Source organism: Cygnus olor, chromosome 7 (genome assembly GCF_009769625.2).
Source record: "Cygnus olor isolate bCygOlo1 chromosome 7, bCygOlo1.pri.v2, whole genome shotgun sequence".
Classification (NCBI taxonomy): Eukaryota; Metazoa; Chordata; class Aves; order Anseriformes; family Anatidae; genus Cygnus; species Cygnus olor.
In genome coordinates this window covers 11,501,813-11,525,828 of record NC_049175.1, presented here as the reverse complement: position 1 = coordinate 11,525,828, position 24,016 = coordinate 11,501,813, and the positions used below count along the sequence as shown (strand labels likewise).

The window sequence follows — 24,016 nt, the reverse complement described above, 5'->3', positions numbered from 1 at the left end:
TCACACACAAATGCTATGGCATAAGCTGATAATACTAACAAGGGAAAAGAGTTCATTTCTCTGGGGCAGTTTTCTACTACCTTAACTATGAAACCATACCTTGTCTTCCTGAAATTCCTCTTCTGCTCATTGTGCAAATTCTGCAGAAGTCTACTCAGGAGCCCTGGTAACCCCAAACTTTCTCAGTATGTGAGAAAGGGCATTGATTCATGCCCCATGCTCTACAGGACACATAAACCTAATGTGAAACACCATGTACAATCATGCAATTTAAAAGAATGCTACCATAATGAAAGCATTTCAGAGGGGTGTTTATATCTCATTAAACAACAAACTGCTCAGGAAGAAAAGCTACTTCCAGATCCAGAGAGCCACTGAAAAGAAATGTAGCCATGCAGTTAGTGAATTATTACTCAAAAGAGACTGTCAACAAGTCCTCTTTCTAAATCAGATCATTGTTTAGTCCAGGGGTGTTTACACCAGCTACGAATTTGATGTACAATCTTTCCTCCAACTCCTCTTATTGGATGAATTTTCTCAAGGTATTTCTTAGAAAGTCAGGTAACTGATCTCTCACGGTAGTCTCACAGTGACTCCTAAAGCAGCCTGAAAGACGACAGATCCATATTATGGTAATATTAAAATTCTTCTATCCTGACTAGAAAAAGCTTTTAAGAAAGCTTTCTCCAAAATCATTACTAAAGCCCTGATGAAAGACTCCATTTCTTTGTTAAAGACAGCTTCTCCGAATTCTTTCTGGTAGTGGCAGTGTTGGCTTGACATAAAGGCACTGTTAAGGGCCCAAATCTTCAGACTAAAATACAGCCATTTTGCTTGCTTCTTTCCCTTCTTCCTCTTCATTTTCCACACCATTCAGAGAAAAACAGGGGAAAATGACCAATTCCAATGTCAGCATTGTCTAAATTTATTTTAAAAATATTCTGGCCTGTACTTATCCAACTCTTTTTTTTTTTTTTTTTTTTTAATTTTTTAAGTGTCTACACTCTGCACTCTCACCATCATTCTTGGTCACCTATTCTGTGTGAGCTGTATGATTTTTTACTATGCCCTGTAAAAAGAAACATACCTTTGTCTGAGATCAATCCCTCTCCAAGTACGTAGCCCTCCCTATAAAATATCACACAAGTACCTCAGACAGCAGACCTATAGAAATAATCTTTTTCACTCTTGAGATGATTGCATGATGAGAGGCAACACAATGAGAGGATGATGATGAAAGTCGCTGAAGAAGAAAATAGTCTTGTTCTTAAAATGAGGTCCAAAAAGGATTACACAGTTGTTTTTGCACAGAGATCCAGCACTCCCTGTGCTGAGTTAAACAGACACTAATTTTTCTTATGCTTTTGTTGTTTCCTTCAAATAAGTAAGGCAGGAACATCTGTCAGACTGACAGATGAAAAGAGATGCTGATATTTTTCAACTATCTGAAACTGGCAAACCTCTGCTATAAGAGACATGAATGCCACAGAAACGTAAGCAGAGACCACAGAAATACTCTGAGCATTACTATAATCTAAATATGAAGAGGAACTGATAATATGAGCAAATTCTGCTGGGTTCAGTTTGTATGTCTCCGGAGAGATACTCTGCAAAGAAGAAACAACATAGGCAGCTTCTTCAAAGCAAAGATGTGATCAGAGATCATGTTTATGTCACTGAGTGATGCAAGTAATTATGCCCCAGAGTTAAAACTGTGCCGAACTTGCCCAAACTAAATTGATTCTTGTATGATTTGACATTCCCTGGCTTTTGTGAAACCAAATATAACATATTTATGAATCAGACAGATGTCTTCAATGTTCCAGTGCTGTCAGCAATCTTGCTGCTCTGTTATTAAATATTTCATATCATAATATACAGTTTGTTCAGAGAGCTATTGTCTGGTGAGAAACCTCAGAGGAAAAATCTTAGTCCACTGATGTCAATGACCACTCATGTTACATTCCAAAGGAGCACTAAAATGGCCATTTAAAGTGTAATAGTGGCTACAGAATAGTAATTTTATTGAATGCAATTTGAAAAACACCTACTTCTGATAGTGCTGGGTCAAAACTGGTTATGAAAACATTGCATCTTATTTCTGTAACTTACAGAAAAATCTTGCCTGGTCAGACCAAAGGGCATCTTCCACTTGCTTTGATGGGACCATGCCATCAACATAATAGCTGTCAGGTTAATCGAGTTAGGCTTTTTTTTTTAAATGCAGTATTGTTTTACCATTCATTAAATAGAAGCCTGAGCATCTGTGTTTAATTTCAAGTTCTCCACAGACCGTTAGTACATTAAAAAGATTAGGCTTTGAATCAATAGTTAGATCTTACTTCCCTAATGCTATTCCCTCAAAAAAGAAGAAAATAAATAAGCAAGCAAACAAACAAAATCAATATTTCTGTTTACTTTAGGAGATCTCCAATAAGCTCTAATGCAGATTCCTTGCCTGACAGCTGAGATGCTTGCATACAGAATGCAACACAGGATAGAAAACAAGCTCTAGCTTTTCCTGGCACGATCAGATTTGATCACAGTATCAGTAACTAAAACTTTTCTTGTGCAACTAGTACCAGTACAATGAAGTAAAGAATGAAAATGAAGAAACCTGTTGAACTTAGGTTTACCTGACATAAGCTGGGGTTGATCCAATTATAGGCTAAACTAGTGATACTGCATAATATGGTTCTGATGACAAGAAGCAATTGCCCTGGTTATGCAAATAAATACTGACTTGGGCTCCTGATGCAGCTGTGAACCTGATAGATGTACCGAGCAGGAGTTCTGCACCAAGTGTTACCAGAAGAAGTTCAAAGACGGCTTATGGGGATATGTCAGCTGGAGAAACAGGGGAAGGAATTGAAATGATTTTGACGCTTGTAATCCAGGGAAACTGGTGAGTGTCCTTTCAGCCTTTCAACACAGTAAGAAACATTTGCAAGCATTAGTTCATAAGCTCTGGATGGCAAATTGGATGCTTTTAGAGCTTCTTTCAATTTTCTGGTACCATGTAAGCTGCTTTGGTACAGTTCATTTTAGTACACAGCAATAATTATGCATTTATGCTGGTTGTTCATTTATTGTTTGATTTATAATATTGGACTAGGTTTAATGTATTTTCCTTTTGTGTGTTTTATTTTCCTTGAAAAAACGTTGCTTATAGGTCAGTTTAATCTAGTTTTACTTACTATTCAGCTAAATCCCTGAAAGCTGCAGTCTTGTTAATGAGTGCTACAAGGATATTAACAGCAACTGATAACAAAGCCACTAGGTCAAATGAATGCTTACTTAAGACAGCACTGTTTGTCACCAAGATAAAATGCCTTGTTAATGTCATGCATACAATCAATTGATTTTAATTTTTCTGACATCTGTTTCAGTTCTCCTCACTTACTAGTGACTCACATTCATGGCTCTAAGAGAAAATTATTGAGAAAAAAACTTGCTTCATCTCCAGCTGAAGCTGATCAGCTGGTCAAACTTTCAGAGGCCCAACAGTTGCTAAAAAATTTGAAACAGTTAAGATAAATTCAGGTACAGCACTGGAAACCCACGTGACATGAATGCTACTATTTACAGCATCATATTCCAAAGACATAGCATGAAGTCTCAGCACATATAAAAATATCTAGAAACACCTTGATAAATTCTCCATCATGTCCACAAAGCCACAACAGATATTGTCCTCTTAAACTAGCTGCAACTGCAGCATTTTGGTGTCAGAGCCTTCACCAAGCACACAGCTCATCTTGCATAATCTTGTCACCAGCAACATCCAAGCTTCATTTGAGCAACTCTGCTTGTGTCGCTGAGAAGGCCAGCCAGAAGCAGCTGGTAGACAAATCCATTTGAGCTGAAGCAGAGGTGAAATCTTACAGGACACAAATGTTCAGGCTGTGTACTGAAATACAGTGCAAACTGGGAACTGTATGAGTTTGCATGAAGTCAAGAATCGCACGAGACTGTTGTAATGTACAACAGATAGCACACAAAGTATGACCTGCCAACTGTACTGACTGTATGACCAAAATCTAGGTAACGACCAATAGTCACAGCACCACGTTATTCTTTCTAGAAATCCTTTGCATGTTATCAGCAGTACTGTAACTTCTCAAGTAAAGTATCTTTCCATCTGATACTAAGTAATGAAAACAAAGTACCAACTCTCTACAAGCAGGATATGCAGAAGATAAATCGAACTAGAAATACAAATGACAAAATAATTGTTAGTTTCAGGCTATAATGCAGACACAGTCAATAAACATATAGTCATTCTTCCATGGAAGTTTGATGCTTCAAGTACAAAAATGAAAAACACAAAAGAAATCAAATTGCAGCTAGATGATAACATATAAAACATGATTTACGAAAGACAAGAAATTGTACAGAAATAAAGATGGCAAAGTTCAGCAGCAGTACAGATGAAGTAACTACGGTGACCCTGACTGCATGAGAAAAATCTGAACAACTTCTTAATATTTGGAACTTAATATACTGTGCAATATGCACATTTCCTCCAATACACCTTTAAATTTTCACCCAGAGTATAGTTTGTCCTACAGAAAGCATCTGAAACAGACTGTTCTCTTCAATAATGGCACATGCAAATCGGAAGTTGGAAGAAGAAACTAAGGAGAATGGCAAAGTCAACAATGAATGACGGAAAGGAAAGGGCAGTGCCAAGTGGCTGAAGTAATAAATATTGTTGTTTTTTTTTCAAGAGTAAATTACTTTTGCACCTTTAGGTTTCCACTGAGATGTATTTTGAAATGTACAGAGACTGTAAAAGACAAAGTGATTTATAGAATATATATACCCAGAATGCGTAGTAACAATAACACACGATCAGTGATTGTGGTATACTTCATAAAGACTGCTGCGAAGTCGTACCTTTCACATTAGGAGAGCACTGTACAATCCAACCTGAGACTGACATTCAACACAATCTGTAATTGACTATTCGTTCCAAAGGCAAAGTTAGAGCAGGAGGTACGGTATGCTGAAGGGAGTTACTAGCTGTGGATGCCACAAAGCAGACCAGAAAGAGAGATTTAAGGATTTAAGATTAAAGAATAGGAAGGGACTTTAAAATGTCCTTCTAGAACAAGGATGAACAAGATTACCAACAGCTGAAAAAGATGACCAACCATTCCAGTGGCTCTGCTGTTACTGTATAAACTGTATAGTTAGAGAGGCCAAATGAAAAGAAATTCAAAGTTAACCAGTAGTTGGAAAGGGGAATCCCACTGCTTGATTTGTTTCTTAACAGAAAGCGCTACTGGGAAGAGGAATACGTATTCTTATTTATGTACAACTCATCAATTTTCTAAGTGTTGTTATACCTCTTATACTTACTTATCTTCTATTAAAACCACTACAATTGTCTATTGCTTCTCATAAGGAGAATTTTTATGCAAGACACCATTACATCAATAGATATAACATTTTAGAGCCATGCAATACTACAGATTTCAGTTTCATCTGGAAAAATGCATCTTGGGTCATATCAAAACTGGAATTACTATGATCGTTTCATAAAATCATCATTTAAAATAAATATGCTACCCAGGCAGGGGCAAAGTGGATTCATTCTACTAATCATTCTCTCCCCTGCATACAGAGGCAAGAAATAAGAGTAACGGGAGTATTTCAGATTAGACTAGATCATCCTGTTCCAATACATTTCCTTTACAGTTTGATCAGCTACTTACACAATTCAGTATCTTATTAAAGTAAGTTTTTCTGCAGCTGTATTTAAAATGAGTACGATTCTCTGTTTCAGCAATTCAGAGAATCTTGATTACTGCTTTCTGATAGCGTCTGCACAGAGCTGTTTACTAAAACTGACCTTCAGGTTACAGAAAAACTTTTTTTAATACTTCATTTTGTCTCTTAAATTATTGCATTTTGAAGCAGACATTTCATTTTTTAAAAAAGACATTTTTTACATGACAGTTCCGTATGAAAGTTTATGAATATTTTCTCAGCTATGCTGTTTCCTCAGCAATTTTTTTTCCCCATGATCTAAGTTGTCTAAGGTACCAGTTAAAAGCTGCCCACCACAATCCGATATTAGCTTCAGAATAAAAAAACACCAAGCACTGACTTGCTATTTTGAATTAAGTAAAGATTCCATTTTATTAAAGCATTATCTTATTGTGCTGTAGAAAACTTTGATTACTGCCTCCTACTCTAAACTTCTGTATTTTCTTACGTTTTGCATAAATAGAGAATTCAACTGAAGGTAACAAGACCTGCTCAGTATTTTCCTTCTGTTACATCCAAAATTTTGAATATTGAATAAATAATTAGGAATGAAAATTACAGGTAAGAGGGAATTACTGTAGTAACTTATGAAAGAAATCTAAGACCACTGATACTCAAAAACAGACTTGCCAAGAACCTGTGGAAGCAGTGGAGATATGTGTATGCATGTGGTACCTATGAAGCGGATGTTCTCCAGGAAAGAGAATCCCCAGTTGTCCTTTAAGGGAGTTTTGCAGCTGTTCTGTACTATTTGATTCAAGTATTACATCATTAGTTTTAGATTTATTGTTCTGGCTAGTTTCGGAGATAAGATGATTACTTATTTTATTTCAGCTGAGAAAAGAAAGTTAAACATTAAATAGCCTCTGGAAGGTAAGAATAGGTAAGTAAGAATAGGAAGGTAAGAATTTACCAAACTGTAAAAGAAAGAACCATATGCTATACATGAAATGCTAATGGCCATGCTCTAAATTTAACATATAAAGCTATGATTAAGTATCCCCAGGTCACCTATAAAACACTCAAAACTGCTCTCAAAATTACTGACAGTCATGAGATGATGGCAGAGGCCTTCAAATAAAAACAGAGGATGATACTGGAAACCCCAGGGATATGATTGCTGATAGTTAATTACTGTCACTACAGGAACGTGACCAAGGATCTGGCTTATGGATAGTAAGGAGAACAAAGAGCAGATATATAAATAATTGTATATGGTGAAATCAGAAACCAACAAAGAAAGCACATGACCTTCAGTAGTGAACATGTAGAGGTTCTATGTGAAAAAACGTACAGAGTGCTTTTGAATATGAAGTATAACAAATACACAAAATTCATTCATTACATTCAGCCTGCAATTTTGCCTGCAATGACCATTTGTATTCACTGGACTATGTAAGTGTTAGTCCAGAATGCCCATTATGTCTCGCATAATTCTCCCACTACAGATTGTTTCAAGATACCATTGTACTATGCTAAAAGCTACAGATCATAATCTTCATTTATATTCTGGAAAGAATATTTCTTTCATACTGTATTTTGTATTTTAAAGGTTATTAGCTGAACCTAGCTTGATTTAAAAAAAAAAAGTTGAGAAAAAATAAATAATTGTATATTGGATCAGTAAAACTACACATTCAAAAATTTGTCTGTGTTATTAATATCTGAATGTATTAATATCCCTGATAGATCTGAAACACTCCCCACCTTCTGAAAAAAAAAACCAGACTTCAGGTAAGCTCTAAATCTTAACTGCGAGATTAGTTTGTAATAACTAGAAGAAAATTTAACATGACCTATTAAGGAAAAAAACACATGAAACACAAACTTTTAATTTTTTAATATACAAATTTATATTCTCAAAATTAAGACTAATTGGACCAAATAATATTCTACAGTAAAAGCACTACCTTTATTATTATTATTATTTTTCCTGCAAAAATGTCTCCCTTGAGAATAGAACAGGTAAAATGACTTCAAAATTACATTAAGAAAAGATTGTGTTCTATGGTCTGGAGTCAGCATATCCATCCATATTTAACATGGAGTTATGTAACTCCATATGCATGGAGTTATTTTACTGAGAGAACTCTCTAAATCCCTCTCACTAAAACATCAACTGAATTATCTTATAATTCAGATTTCTTATTTCTCAGATCAAGTGAACCTCAGATACCCTATATTTATAATGGCCTTTTGGAATTCAGAAGAAAATAAATACTTGTGATATTGAATATAATTCAGAAAAACAGTTGCCTAGACAATAATTAAAAGTTAAAGCTGTGATTTGCAATGACTATCAGAGGAGATTTAAAATAAATCTTTGCAATCAATATACAAAAGAGTCCCTTAGAAGCAATAGCTTAGGCTGGTAATATAAACAAACCCTCAAGGCTACAATAGACATTAATTTAAGACCAACTTCCACGATGCTTATTCCCACTAGTTATTACCCTTTCCTGCAGGTCCCATTGAAATGCCTAAGTCTCTACAATATAAAGGTGCTAAAATTAAAACTTGCCTACCCCACAGCAATTTCAGTACAACTAAGCAATTGTACAAGGTAAGAGATAACTAAGAAATACTTGGATGTTAACAAAAGCAAGAAAAATATTTTAAAATTAGTATTTGACAAATATTTGTTTCTGAAAAGCTATTAGTTCTATGATGCCATCACTTTTCTAAGCTCCTTTCATTTCCTGCTCTTCTGCATTATATTTGGTTAACTTTTCCAGTTTCCTACATACTTGATATTCTTTGCTTAATGAACCTTTAGTTCATATGTCTATGGAGAAAAAAAATACATCACTGCAGTTGATACTGCTTCATCCCCTGAATAAATGACTGCTGCTTCTCCTAAGAATGGTCCCTCTAATTCAGGAGACAGAGTCAGTGCCATTTCGTTATCAGTCATATTGCTGCTGATCCCATTCAAGGAACAGAAAGAAGAAAATCTGTCTCAACACTTGTGCAATTATGACTAATCAGAAAGAACAAGGAGGCATCACCCCTAAAAATGAAACATACTTTTCATTCGGCTATTCTTCTACTGTGAACAAAGCCAAAAGCAAACGGAAAGAAACCTTCTGAATAGTGAGGAACTTCAGATACTAACAAACTCCTAACTCATTTCTAAACACTGAATTTAAGGGGGGGAGGGGGACACGACAATATTTCTCCACATTACTCTTCTTTTTGCCTAGACCTCTACACCTTATGACAGATGAAAACATAAGACTATTTACAGAATATGCTATGAGTAACTACCAGTGACAAAGAATACCAAATATAGCTGGAATGTTTGCTTTTCAGAGTAATCACTGTTCAGGCAAAGTATAATGTGATTTTCAAAACCTTTTCTATTTGGCATCCTAGGAAAAAAATACTGCTCTCCTATTCAGATTTCCACCTGAATACAACTTACCTTCATTTAAGCTTTCAAAAATACAGTTAATGATGTACATACGAGTTTGGAAATGGGAGGCACATGGGAACCAAAGGAGGATTGCTACTAATTCTAGCACTGCAGTCATCTTCCTGTGAAGGAAGAACCCCAGTATCTCAAATGAAGTGACTGAAGGCAGCCCTCTAATGGGGACTACGTGAAGGTATTTTAACACACATAAAATAGAGTGCGAATAACCTGAGCAGTATTTTCCAGGTTAAGAAGCAATTATTTCACTATTTTCCATAATGCATGCTTAGCTTCTTAAAATCATGAAAGATTAAACTTGACCATGACATTTACAAGTCCCAAGTGCATTTTCATTGCTCCTTACATCCATAAAGGTCACAAAGGAGCATTAAGTGTGGGTAATTGCTGGAACATAAATATGACACTGCTGGCATACAGCATACAAAGGAATACATCTATTAACAAATACACAGAAGAAATTCCAAATTGATGGCTACAAAGTTAGACATGGTGTTTTTTTGATAAAATACTTGCTCAAGATATGTCACAAACTATTGACTGGGTGCAGATTGCATGGACAGCTGCACATCTGGTAGGAGGTAATGATGTATATGAAAGAACTTTAATTTAATATTAAGCTGATATAATGTGACTTCCTGATGTTCAACACAGTATTTTCAGTCTAGGAAATACCTCTGCTTAGTTACTGAAGCAGCAGAGCTCAACTTTAGTCTCAAGCACTCCAATTCAATCAGTATCAGACTGTAGAATTTTTAGCTTTGTTTCTTAATAAAAGTTACATCAGTAGCTTAAACTGGAACAGTGATGAGCACTTATCACAGAAATAGTTAATCTATCGATTCTCTGGTATTCTTAAGTTCTCCAAAGCATGGGTAGCACCATGCTTCCACAGAAGATAAAGTTTTCTTCTTCATCAAAAAAAATACAAACTTATGAAATAGGACAATCTTTTTTATGCTGTTACATCGCCAGCAAAGCAATAATCCAAGCTGTTAAAAACTCTGGCTAAGGCAAATCTATAGCACCAGGACAGTCACCAAAATCTTTTGCCACAGAAGCAGGAAGGAACCTTTCTTTTCATTCCACTAGTGTTTTTCTCCAACCCTATTAGGCTGTGATCTTGGTTTAAGAATCGCAAGCATATTTGGTACAAGTCCTGTCTTTTTCCTGAGGATTCTTTTAGCCAAACTGTCCTGAACATAATACAAATGCTGCATTCATTAAACTTTAATCGTGACTGAATTCACATTTTTATCATTCAGGTGAATGTTTCAAATATTAGGGATACAAAGATTTTGCATGAATATTTCATTATCTTTTTAAACTTGCCAACGCTGGCATGTGGGGAGATGTTGAAAAGAAGAAAGCAATTATACATCTTTGAACAATATATTTTACAGTGACCTACGTTAGCCACTGCTTTAATCTTCTCTTCCTACAGCAAGCCCTTTCGCCAAGACTTCTGCAGCATATTGCCTCATTTATTTTACTTTTTTTAAGCAGCACGTCATTACTGCCTACCTGAGTTTATCACTGAGCTGTCTGTCACTGTGTTAAGGACCAGCAACTCCTCCTTCCAGAATTGCGCCCAGATCCAGGTGTTGCATCTTCCTAGGAGTCCCACATCTTCAAGGTATTGCTCATGTTGCTGAAGTGTCCAGCCCTCCTGCTGTCACTTCTTTTGGGCTAAAATTCATGCTTTCATTCCCTTAAAACTTTATTCAAGTGTATGTGAGTTCCTGAATAAACAGACTACCTACTAGATTATGTCAAACTAACCAGAATTTATTTGTCTGAACTTCTGTTTAGGTCCTCCTTCTGTTGCTAATCTTACCCCCCTAAAGGGCAAACTTTCCTGCCCAAGGCAGGGGGCTTGGAGCTAGATGGTTTTTAAGGCCCCTCCCAACACACACGATTCTGTGGTCCTATGATTCCCTTCTTTCAGCAGCTCTTTTTCTCCATCCCACAGCCTTACTGAATAACCCCTGAACTTTCATTTCCTCCAACAGCAGGAATGGCTGAAGTAGACAGAGGTGAGTTTGATCAGCCAATTCCCTTAAAGCTTCCACGTAGCCCTCTAGCTGCATGTAAAATGAGTTACTGTTAATTCTACAGTGAATGTGGCTTCTCCTTCAGGCAAAATCTAAGGAGGCTAATGCTAGACCTAACACTGACAGAAACTATAGCTAAAATACCGCATCTGAATCCCCTATGAGGAAAAGAATCCTCACATATCCTTATCTGTTAATTACAATTCTAATTAGTGGCTTTAGCAACTTCTGTTGCATTGCTCCCTCATGTTCCAGAGACACCTCTGGGAGTAAGAAATCTGCAGTTGGAAAGGGATGCTGGGGCAGTCAATCGTTCCATTAGATCACATGAACTGCAGAGGGAAAAAAAATGTAATAAATGCATTCACTTTGCTGCTTTGCATGCTGTAGTGTGAATACCTCTGCAAAATCACAGAGGATATGTTTTAGAGAAGAAGCCCTAGCAGTGTGTTCCCACTACCAGCTACAATGCCAAGGAACTAAGGTAATATACTTATCACAAGACTTTTTTTTTTTTTTTTCGGATGGGCCCTTTTTTTAATGTGATATCATAATAAAAAATAAAAGCAACTTTCTGGCTCCATCATATCCCAACCTTCACTTCCAAAAGCAGTCGTTTTTAAAAAAGACAATGAAATAAATTTCCCTCAATGCAGAAGTACCTCCTATCTCCTTTATTACCTACCACAACAGCAATAGTTCAAGAGCATTAAGAGTTGTACAGTGTCACCGATACCCCTTGCAAAGGTGATTTTGCATTTGCAACACCAATATTTAGTCTGACAATCACAGTTTACCTTACTTTCACTGACACTTCCTCTTAGCTCTTCCCTCTGACTGACAGAAAAATTTAAAGTAATATAATTCACAGTAAATACAGGTACTGAAGAAGCTCAAGAAAAAAATCACATTGTGCTGAAAGAACTAATAAGAAGACGACGAGCTATTAAATACAGATTTCCTCACTAAAACAGACATGTGACTGAATCTAATGGGATTTTTCATTTTTAGGGGAGTAGTCTAAAATCTATGCAAGCGTAGAGAAAAATACATCTGAACATCTAATTTAAGGAAAGTTTCTGCAATGATATCCCTGACTGACGGAGTTGTGAAAGGAAACAGTCATAAACATAAGACAATCCTGTCTTTCTGATGAACGACAAAAGTTATCTTCATGATTGATAGGTACAGATTTTTTTTTGCTTGCATTCATTTAGGGTCAGACTGACATATCCCTACTCAAAATGAAATAGGTGTTATTCTTAAAAACAATAATGTGAGAGTCAAGAACTAATTTTTATCGCCCTGGTAAATGCTTTTGATTTTTAAAGCCCAAAATGTACTATAAACTTTTAATATTAGAGGGGTAATGCTGAATCCCTTCATCAGCTTGCCATATTCCAGAGAAAGAAATTGGGTGAATTCCTAAGCTGACACATATGCAGTGAAATGCATGAGGCTTCATGGATTTACAGCAAAGGAAAACCCAATCCAGAGACAGTTAAATGACTTGCCTGCAGATACAAAATTAGTCATCAGTGGAGGTGATACAAATCTTGACAGCTCCCTGGCTCAACCCACTTTGTCCACTGTGAGCTTTTTGCAAGCATGCTGGCAGAGGTTTGTTATTCATCAAAGCCCTCTATCTTTGCAGTTAATTTTCTTGTCTCTGTAGCCATTGTTTCACTGCTTATTGCTCTAAGTGAGAAAGTGGTGTACAACCCTAAATGGCAGAATGTCACTTGTATGTTTTTAAAGTTGCTTTGAACTTCAGTCACAAACATCCGATATTTGAAAACATCTAATAGTGGAAAACAGTTGAAATGCTGTAAAAGGGGTCAAATGTTTGAGATAAAAAGAATAATATGAAGATGCAAAAAAAAGTGAGAGGAACTGAACCAGCTATGTTCTCATTGTACTGCCACAAATGTTAGTTAAACCTCCTTAGTTTTCTCTTTATTCCTGGTTGAACTTTTGTACATCACAATACCTTCTGTTCATGTTGTAATGGAAGTCTGGCATTCTGAACAAGCAAAGATGGTAAGTACTCCATATGTTAATTATAGGACCAGATGTTTTCAATAAATTCGTGTTAGCCTGAAAAAATTTTTCTACAGCAATGGATATGTACTTTGCTGTCTGGCGAATCCCTATGAGTTTGATTTCAATAGAGTTTTTCCTTACTAATGACTTAATGTCCCCAGGATTCACTTTCCAATATTTTCTTTCTTTTAAATGGAAAACAATACTTCTTTCCCAAGATAAAATTATGCTGGTCTAATGCTTCTTGTTATAAACTTATGTCTAGCTGTTTATAAACACAAGCACATGCCCCATCTGAATTTAAGGGGAAGATTAAAAAAAAAAAAAAAAGTCTTAGCCAGTTTGAAGTAAAAAATAAAGACAAAACATTTTTTCCTGTTAAAATAATCTAATTCCAGCAATTGTGTGACACTCAAAATCACTGTGATATGGAGGAAAAATTTGAAACATGGCAGGCCAGACACTTGGGTTACTCATACCAGAGAGATGTTTTTAACAAAGCAGCAAATTTTTTTTGGTAGAAATTTGTTATCTCAACTCCCTACGATTCCATCTGCCATGAACATGCTTCAGCACCAAGCCGGAAGACCTGATGGGGAATGCTTCCTCACTTCAGGAGACTCCAAAGCTCCAGCACCACACACACACACCCTGAGAGGGTGAGGCTGTCTGAGTTGCTGCTGAAGGGTCTTACGTGTAGAGAGAAGGCAGCTGGCAGAGTCAGCTGGATGCTTCCTGGCAGCGAAGAGAAAACTGAGTCTCCTACCCTGAAGATGAGGAGCAAAACACAACAGGGGAGCGAAGGAGCAGGAGAGGATGGCAGCCCTGGAAAAGACCCTGCTGGTGGTGGTGGGATGGGACAAGTAAGTAGTGACTGCTGCAAGCAAGAGCCAGCTCCTTCACTGCAGTCCTGCTTCCTCCCTCAACTACACAAGTTGCCACCCTGGCTTCAAAAATGTTGGCACTAACGAAGCCATCATCAGGAGGTTTACCTAATTGCTGCTTCTAAGAGTCTACTGCCAGAGGGAGGTTGCTTGTTTTCAGCTAGTCAGCCCCCAGAGGAAGCTGGCTCCAGCCTCGAATAGGTAAAAAACTAGGTATCAGTGATTTGTCACAATATACCAGTGTAGAATTGTGTGGTAAATTAGAGAAATGCCAAAGGCAAAGCATTTGCAAATTGACAGGAGAATCATGTAGCACCCCCACAGAAAAGCAGCTTCTATTTTAGTAGTGGCTGCAAGGCCTTACCTTTAGCGCGCTTCAGTAACAACCCCATTTCTCCACACTGCCACAGGAAACTCTGCTTGAAGCTCTCCCTCCGGGCACAGAGAGTCCAGCTGAAGGGGAACGTTCTTTACTCTTGCAGTGTGGCCCTGACTTGAAATCAGATGGCCAGGTACAAAGGTGGGATCACTGAGGTGAAAATGAAGGTGAACTTCTGACTCAGCCAAAGTCACTGGAATGAGTAAAACACAACACAACTCCAGCTGTAGTCCACTAACACACACAGCTCATTTTGCAACAAGCAGAATATCAGGAGAGAAAAGGCCTGGGTGCTTCCTTCCCTGTCAGACAAAAAATCCGGTGGGAAAACATTTTCCCATACCAATGTTTTCTGTCATTGGCAAACTTTAGAAAAATACCACCTAACATCAGCTTCTCTTCTTTTTCCTCCCAGTTTGCCCTGGACTTTCTTTATACCACAAATCTGGTATGCAGCATTTGGCACCAAATCAGCATTAAAAGAAAACTTATTTTGTTCTCAGCTTGGAAGGAGAGCCCATGATTTAGTTTCATTTAAGTTTCTCTGAAGTGGTTCCAATATGAAAGCAGAAATTGGTACCCTGTACATGCACATTGAAATAGGGCCCAAGAACAGCTTCTGCAGCACCGAGGTACAATGACTTCCACAGGCACTAGTGACATTTTCAAGAAATAACACAGACATAGGAGTGACATTTGCATGATTTCACACCTATTTTAGAGAAAGGAAAGAAAATAGAAAGATTTAATCTGCCCTCGCATTCAAGTCCGTTTTCCACAGGTGGTGACCAGGTGAACACTTTGAGACCAAGACAGCAGTGGACAACAGACTATTTTTGTGGTGAAGCACTGCAATGGGCAGATCTTTTGGGGTTAGCATTGTGTCCTTCAGTCCCACATGAACATTTCAACCATCTCGACTGCTCTGCACATCAATTCCAGCTCTTCTCATCTGTCCTCTATACAAAGCTAGGCTATGCTCTGCGCAAGCTGACACCAACAAAGCACATGAAGAAATGCAGAAAATTAGAAAAGAGGAAGAAACCCACACAATTGTCTTTTAAAATTGCCAAGAGTTCCAAAGAGGCCATCGCATCTTTGACTTTCTTTTATGTACTGTATTTATTTTTACAAAACACTTGCACATCTGCTACATAAGAGAAATCAATACCAATGTGAAACTATACTTGCTGTTTAACTTAATGAAAAATTGAGAAAACATATCCTGTGTTAAATTTATGTAGAAAGCTGTTTCCTATAGGAACTTTGACTAAATACACAAATTATTTTTTTCTTGAACAAAAGTTTTTCTTAAGAACTTTTTTTTTCTTAAGAATTGTTTTTCCTTAAATTATACGCTTATTTTAAACAAATATATATACAGGAAAATGATATATAAGTAAATATAAACTAGATTAACTCAACAGTAAAATAAATAAATAAATAAGGGGAAAAAAGGAAATGGAAACTTGATTTTTTTTTTTTAAGAAGGCAGTTTGAAGGCCCAAAATTGAGACTGCCAACTGCATTTTGCAAAAATTTACATTACAGTATTTCTTCACACAATTCATCCCAGTGACTGACTAAATCAAGACGCCAGACCAGAAACAAAGAAACAGAACAGGGTATCTTGCCAGCAGAATCCACTCGTGTGGAAGGAGCCAAGCATGATAAATGATTTGAACACACCCTGCTGGAGCACATCCTGCACAACTCACTCGCCTGAGTAGCTTCCCTTTGTACTCCGAGTCAAAACGATGTGACCTACCAACCCTCAATGACTTCACATGGGGCAACCTGCCACAGACATCTCACATAGAACTGCACACCAAAGGTAAGGCCTGGCCTTCCTGGGAATTGCAATTACAAAGGCTTTGGCTTAGTTAAGTGTTTTCCTGGAAAGGGTAAGTGTGCTTAATTGAGCTAAGTGTGAGATATGCAAATTAATAAGAAACTAGATAATCCAGGCCCATAATAACACGTAACCTCAACTGGTAGGTGTGACTTGACCTTTTTAATTTATATTTTAAACCAGGCTATAATATATCATGCAACTTGCAGAGATTTGTGACTTGGATTCATTTATACTTTTCCTTTCTCTAGAAGGTTTCTATGGAAAACATCTCTTGTTTTGGAAGACATTCCCTCAGAAACACCCCCACCTTTTCATTTCAAAGAGAGACAGGCTGTCAAGGCATATCAATTCAATCTAGACCTACGTCTCTTAGTGTCAGAATGAGGTAAACTCTGCTACAAGTGCTCCTACCAGTAAATACAGCTGATTATAATAATAGCAGTGGTTATCACTTCTTACATTCTTGTTGTCCTTGTGGAAAGCTAGAACTGGAAAGGAAATGCTGAGATGTGGAACATACTTCTTGGTAATACAAAGCATTCAAGTCTCACCTGATATGGTATCCTGTATAGCTTGACTTGCTTGTTGAAGATGTAGCTTAAAACCTATACCTAAAGATATATTCCACGATATTTCTAATGAAAACGACTATGCTTTTAAAGAAAAAATGAGGTTTGAGGATTTAGATTAATATATATAGAAGTAAAAATACATAATTCTTTGGCTCAAACCTTTTCATGCAAAAGCATACCTTAAGCCTATAAAGTAGCTTATTCAACGCCACTTGGCTCATATTTAGATTCATATAGTTTATAGATGAAGAATGAAATCCTTCTGTTTTCCAAATATTTGAAGAGAGACAGCTAGTTAAAACAACGCTTGAGAAGCAAAATCTTGATAAAATATAACATCTTAAAACTATGTGCACTTTCACGTTTACTGTATATTCACAGTTAGTCTTAAGAGTATTTCCCATGACACTTTCCTGTCCCTGAACAGTGGCGTATTTTTCACATTTTTAACACGACAAACATTTTGCAACTGAAATTTTACTGCTTCACTTGTGAGCTGTAAAGATTTATAGCTGGTCTCAGAAGCATGACTAGCAGAAGGGTATTGCTCTCAGAAATCACTGAGAAGTTGTAGATTAGAAAAACATTCACATCGACCATTTCTGTGATTTTAGCCTTTGTTAAAATCCTTAATCTATGAATAGAATTTGTCTGCATTAGTAGTCCTTTGGTTGCAACAAATTAAGGATCCGGTCGGGTTGAATGAAAAATTGTGCAGCTCAGATACAGCAAAAGGGGTATATAATAACTCTTCAAAACACTCATTCTTCAAAGGGTTTGGTCCTTTACTTTGTATCTGGTCATTTGGTTAAAGGCCTGCATGCAGCCTCCACGCAACAGAACTCTACCACTACCAACACCTGAGGTAACCCCCTGCTCAGGGAAATCCCTCTGGTAATGCCATCACTGCTAGCTTCATGTAATATTTAAATATAAAAAAAAAATTGTGAACTGCTTGGGGCAACTGGTTGTGGACAGATCACATCTGTATCTCAACTTGATGACATAATTCTTATGGAGAGAAAGGATTATTTATATTCTTATTCTTTTTATTGCTAATTTTCCTAATAAGCTGCCAAGATTAAGAACCATGTCAAAAGCCAAATTTCGCATATTAAAGGTGAGGAAAAATGTGGTAAAATTTGATTTTCCTCATCGTTGGTTCTTTTGAATGCCAATAATCCATTTTTGGGACAGATTCTAATCTCAGGCGCAGCATGAACATCCCAACATACCTAAGAAAAATCTGTTACTGTGCATCATGCGTGCTATTAGAATCTGGCCCTTCTATTGTAGCTGGAACATTTGCATCAAGTTCTTGTGACTTTTTATAATAACCATATTTTCTAATATTTGCAACTGTGCACATTTTTGCCTGAATTGCCTTCCATTCCACAGATGGCAATTATGAAAAGCCCTCACATATGGCATCTACAAAAATAAATTCGTCTAAAGCTATGGATGTACGAATTCACCAAAAAGCACAGCACTCTATCAGAGTCTCTGTTCTGAGAACTTGAGCCCTGCCTTCTTCCCTGCCCCTGCAATGAAGTCAAGAAATAACGTCACATCCTGCATCAGAACCAAGCGCTGTGGATCATGATGACTTTTCCTCCATTTGCCTTTTTTGAGAGCAAATGAAGTTTGACAGTACCCAAGAAACGCTCTGGACATACACTTAACTTTACATAAAGGATTAGCCCCAGGGAGATCAATGACATCTAACCATTTAGATGGACTATCACCATTTTGTTTGGATTTTATTTATTTTTTTAATATTGACTCCATATGAGGCATAACACAGTCTCTGCAGCAGGTGGCCTTTTTGAAGCCCAGCTTTCTACTTCTTTCCCCAAGCTGCGAGGCCAAACCTGAGCCCTGGCCCAGCCCAGCTCACCCTATGCCTGCTGGCAGGCCACCTCTGACCCCTGCAGAGCAGAGCCCGTGGGCTACAAGGGGGCCACCAGGAAGGGGAAAACACACACTGAGTATTTGCTCTTGACTATTTTATTTCCTTAAATGTCTGCAGAACAATTCTTAGTATTTAATTTTTCCTTCACAAAGACTTATTCTTCTCCTATGAAGGAAGGCTGAGAGAGCTGGGGCTGTTCAACCTGGAGAAGAGAAGGCTCTGGGAAGACCTCATCGCAGCTTTGCAATACTTAAAGGGGCTTATAAAATACATGGAGTGCAACTTTTTGCTTGGGCAGATAAGACATGGGAGAATGGCTTTAAACAAAAACAGCGGAAATTTAGATGAGATATTAGGAAGAAATTATTCACTCAGAGGGTGCTGAGGCACTGGCACAGGCTGCCCAGAGAACCTGTGGATGCCCCATCCCTGCGGGTATTCAAGGCCAGGCTGGATGGGGCTTTGGGCAGCCTGGGCTGGTGGGAGGGGTCCCTGCCCGTGGCAGGGGGTTGGGACTGAATGAGCTTTAGTGTCCCTTCCAACACAAGCCATTCTGTGATTCTATGAGTCTATGATATTCTCTTGTTTGCTAATCTTCTCTTAAACACTTCAGTTAACTCAATTTCAGTTTCAAATACCAATTACTTTGTTTTCAAATGGCTGCTCAATCTAACCTCTATGTATGTGTCTTTTTTTATTAAATCCAGAGATAAAGCACTCGTACCCTCTCATTTTAAATTACCCATAGTTCCTTAGTCACAGTATTTCTTTAATGTAGTCCTCCAGTCTAAATAGTATTTTGCTTATAGCTATGGAGTCTGTAGAAACACAGCATTTCCTTTATTACTTTCCATGCATCTGAGATCAGTGCAGCTTTCTGTATTATTTAATGGTCATACAATTTCAAAATGTTAAGTGCCGGATAAATGTATGCTATTATTTTGCCTCGCTTTGATGTTCATAGCACTTTCATTTTGATTTTTCACCTGCTGCTGACTGGACTGTCACCCAACGCTGGCCTTAAGATTTACACTTGTATTTACGTAACTGTTTTCAGGGTTGCAGATCCAGCTCCAGAACCAATTTCAACTTTAAGCAGATATCTAACTCTATTGTTTTTTGCTGGTTTATTTTTTGCAGGTGGGAAGTATTTTCTTTTTTTTTTTTTTTTCATTTGTTACATTTTTTTCCAAAATATCTCTGAAAGATAAAATACAGATTATTATATTGAGGACATCAGTATTCTGGTGCTCATTTTCCTGACTTTCAAGTCAGCTGTCTGACTACATACTATTTGTTTGAGAAAAATATATACCAAAATGGCTGAGTCCAAAACCTGCACTGGTGTAAATCTGCAGAACTTCCTTGGAAGCAGTGGCGCTCTGCCAATCTCAGTTAAATCTACAGCAGGTGGTGATTTGACCTAAAAGTGTTAACCCTTCTACTTGTCTTTAGCAAACAGTTCATTAAAACAGGTGAAGTCTTTTCCCGTTCCTCAGTAGACACTTTATTATCCCAAATAGCCACCAGAAAATTGCAATCTCCTCTTATGTTGCTGGCTACCGCTCTAATGACTTTTTTTTTTTCTTCTTTTCTAGCAGCTTTAGGAATGCCTCATTTGCCTTCATCTGGCCAGTTGTAAAGGCCCTCATCACTGAACTTTTTGTCCTACAACATTTCTGTCCTACTGAGTCAGCATCCCCTCACACAGTTAAATCATCTCTATCCCCACAGGAGGCTACCAGACCCCCTTCTCCTACTGCTTTTCTCATCAAGTACAAAAGAAGCCTTCAAGTCTCTAAGCCAAATACAGTTGTCTCAATAATACCAGGAGACAGTATTTGCTCTGGTTTAGACTAACGAAATCCTAGACTTCAGTAAGTTGCATATGATGCACATCAGCCCACAATGTAGCTCTCAAGTAACTTTCTCATTATACACCAATATAAGTGGTTTTCCCCCTTCACACCCCTTTCCCTCTATCTGATAGTAACCATCTTTTCTTAAAGAATATTCCTCAGATGCACAATTCTCCTACCTCCTCTTTTTTCAACCTCTGAAAATATACCTTTCTCTTGTTCACAGTGATACTGCAATTTTCTATTTGTTCCCCAACACCTTTTCAACTTTGTTCCCCTCATCACAATGTTAATGCTACTGAAAGACCAACAGCTTTGTTTGCCATCCTGCCTTCTCATGCTGTTCAACATCAAAGCTATCTCAACAGCTGCTTTAGCTCCTGTACATCTAAACCACTTAATTTGCATTACTCCATTAAAAAAACAATAATTAAGAGTAGTTTGTTTTTCAAGTAAATGCAGAAAAACTCAACACTACGAATTTCAGCTGAAAGAGTCATCAGACTATACCCACCCATCTCGCTTAGGTTCCTTCAAATAAAACCATCAATATACAGTGAATGTTCCAATAAGGTAGGCTGGCCTGTTTTACACACCAGTCCCCAAATACAGCTTTGCAATGGTTAAGTGTTGGCATGAGTTCACCATGAGATAGTGCTCAGAGTCAGAATAGCATTCACGCTCTACGTTTGGTTTTCCATGCATCCAGGCAGCAGTTCTCAGCTCGCATACATGGGGGAAAATTTAAACCAGAAGCCTCTGAAGGCATGGTGACACACGGTGGCAGTAGCCCAAGGCCATATAAAGACGCATTTTACAACATTACTGTGAACAACATTTTAAATCAGACTACAAACACTCATGGATGGGGCCGCATTTTACTCCAGTCCTAAGCGAAGGGTGAGAGACTCTCTGGGTGTGTAGCGCAAATAACATTGATAAATGTTGTTCTAACACTCTGCTTTAAGTAACTGTCTTCAGGAAGAGTAAAGATCACCTGTCTAGACAAAAACCCTGGTGTTTTTTGTTGTTTTTTTTTTCTTTCTGTCTGGACAGAAAATATTCAAATATCAATGAAGACTACGAAATGGAGAAGAGGGGAAAAAGCAAAAAGGCAAAGAGGAGTAGCAGATTTGACTTTTTCTTGAGTACAAATTAAAATTAAAAATAAAACACTTCCTAGACGTGTTAGAAGCACAGGAAAATCAGATGCTGTTGTAACCATGAGCTAACACCCACACTTGTGTTGATCACTACCTGCATATTTAAACCAAGATCATACTGTTCCCTGGAACATCCAGTGCTCCTACTGTGACCCAAAAAAAGAAATTCTTTCAGTACAAGTAAAGTTCACTGTATTCCTGCAAGCTGTAAGTCCATCAACCCATTTCTCTGTGAGAAATGTTTTATTCAATATTCTGTATTTCATTCATCTATTTGTAATGAGAAGTGAGCTCACATCAATATTAATGAACTTAATGACTGATGAATTAAATGCATTTCTTGTCGAATGACCTGTTGTAGATGTTTCAGCAATGATGCTAGATGCTACTTTGCACAACTTCCTTTGGTAGCACATCAGCAGACGTCTGACAGGTAGGATGCTGTCTGAAGTAATTCACATCATGGGCAATTCTAATAGGACCCCTCGCCAGATTCTAATGGCTGCGGTACCCCTTTGAAATGTGTGAAATAAAGGTTCCTAATATGACTGTCGTTGCACATTTATCAGCTCAAGTTAGCAGTATCGGCACAATCCTAATTCTTCCATATGGATGTGGGCTGTGCATGCAGCTTGCTGCTCACTTCGTCTAACAGAGAAATGCACAAAGTATTACTTACTGCACAACATAGTTTAAGTAAGGTCAGGAGGTCAGCTTTCTCCAGGATGCTGTGATAAAACAGGCTGGAACAAGCTCCTGCCATGTCAGAGATGGAAGAAAAGAATATTCTAATAACCACACTCAAATACACGTTCAAACTAGAATTTTAAACACACAATGGTGACTTGATCTCTCTATTGGAATTCAGTATAGCTGCTACTTAACATGTGAGACCTAGATCAATTACTAGAGCTTTTTTCCGGTCCTGTAGCATAGACTTTTTTTTTTTTTTAAAGTCTCAGATCATTTCTGGCTCCCGAATGTCCAAACGGGAAAATAGGTCTGAACAAAAAATCCACTCAAAACCTAAATAGCTGCACTGTGGACCACCTGGCCATGCTAAGCCCTATCTTTCTGAGTTCCAGCCCCAATGGCAATGGATTCATACTAAGGAATGAAGCCACAGTTGACTGAAGTAGTCCAATTATCACGAGAAGCAGCAGCCCATCTGCTACCTAACAGTGGCCATGGAAACGCGTCACTTTTGCATACCTCACTGCCTTGCACTGAACTCAGTACCTCTGTCCTAACAGTCAGAGCACTGCAATCTGCTGGCGTATTTGTGAAAGAGTGCACACAATGGCAGCATGCTCACTGCAGTATTTCCACAAAGCTAAAAGGTGTTCTAGAGAAGGGCATTCCTTCCTTCCTTTCGTTCCCATTACAGGCAAGTTTTGTCTGCTAGAACAGCCCAGTTCCAAACACAGATGGAAGAGCTTGAGTGGAGACGTCAACTGCTTAGCCATACTGTACAAACTGCCAAGTACAGGTCATCCAGCTTTCCACTGATACAATACCCACTAGATGCAAGACAGAAAGGAGTGCAGTTATCCTACACAGACGATCTTCAAAATCCAGTTCTCCAGAACCTGAACTGTAACTAGATTTACAGGCCACTGAACTTTAAAAAAAAAAAAAAAGGGAATGCAATAATCTTACAATTCACCTTAAAATTAATATATTTATGGCAATGAAAGAGGCAGGGCAATTCAGTGCAGCACCACTTCTCTTGCCCGCTACCCCGTCAAATACTCCAGCTATGTGCAAGGCTAAAGCACATGTGCAATTCCTATTTCATGCTGTATACAGTAGCAGAGTTTTATTTTTCAGCCATTACCGTAACATATTACTGTATTACTGATGACATGACTCCACTGCCCTTGGTCAGACCAAAGGTCTATTCAGCACAGCACGCTATCTCTCTTAACGGCTGTGTCACTATATAAAAACACAGCAAGCCTTTTTCACATTTCCCTTAGCAAACCTTCTGAACTATCTGAACCAGATATTGTATATTCATATTTCACAGCCTCTTCCAAGATTTTCACTGATGAATCTATCTTTACAGTAATCATAGTAGTTTTAAT

At 37.8% G+C, this 24,016-nt stretch overlaps 1 long non-coding RNA gene across 10 annotated transcripts in view; it reads right to left on the bottom strand.

Moving 5' to 3' along the window:
* Positions 1-14,758, bottom strand: part of LOC121073577 — a 225,935-nt gene extending 211,177 nt beyond the window's left edge. For 9 of the 10 annotated variants that reach the window (XR_005821818.1, XR_005821816.1, XR_005821811.1 and 6 more), the window contains exon 1: positions 14,554-14,758. This is a non-coding gene — a long non-coding RNA (uncharacterized LOC121073577). Of the gene's footprint in view, positions 1-10,732; positions 10,911-14,553 lie in introns of those variants that run through there. The other variant, XR_005821810.1, reaches the window with a different exon arrangement.
* Positions 14,759-24,016: the final 9,258 nt, after the last annotated feature.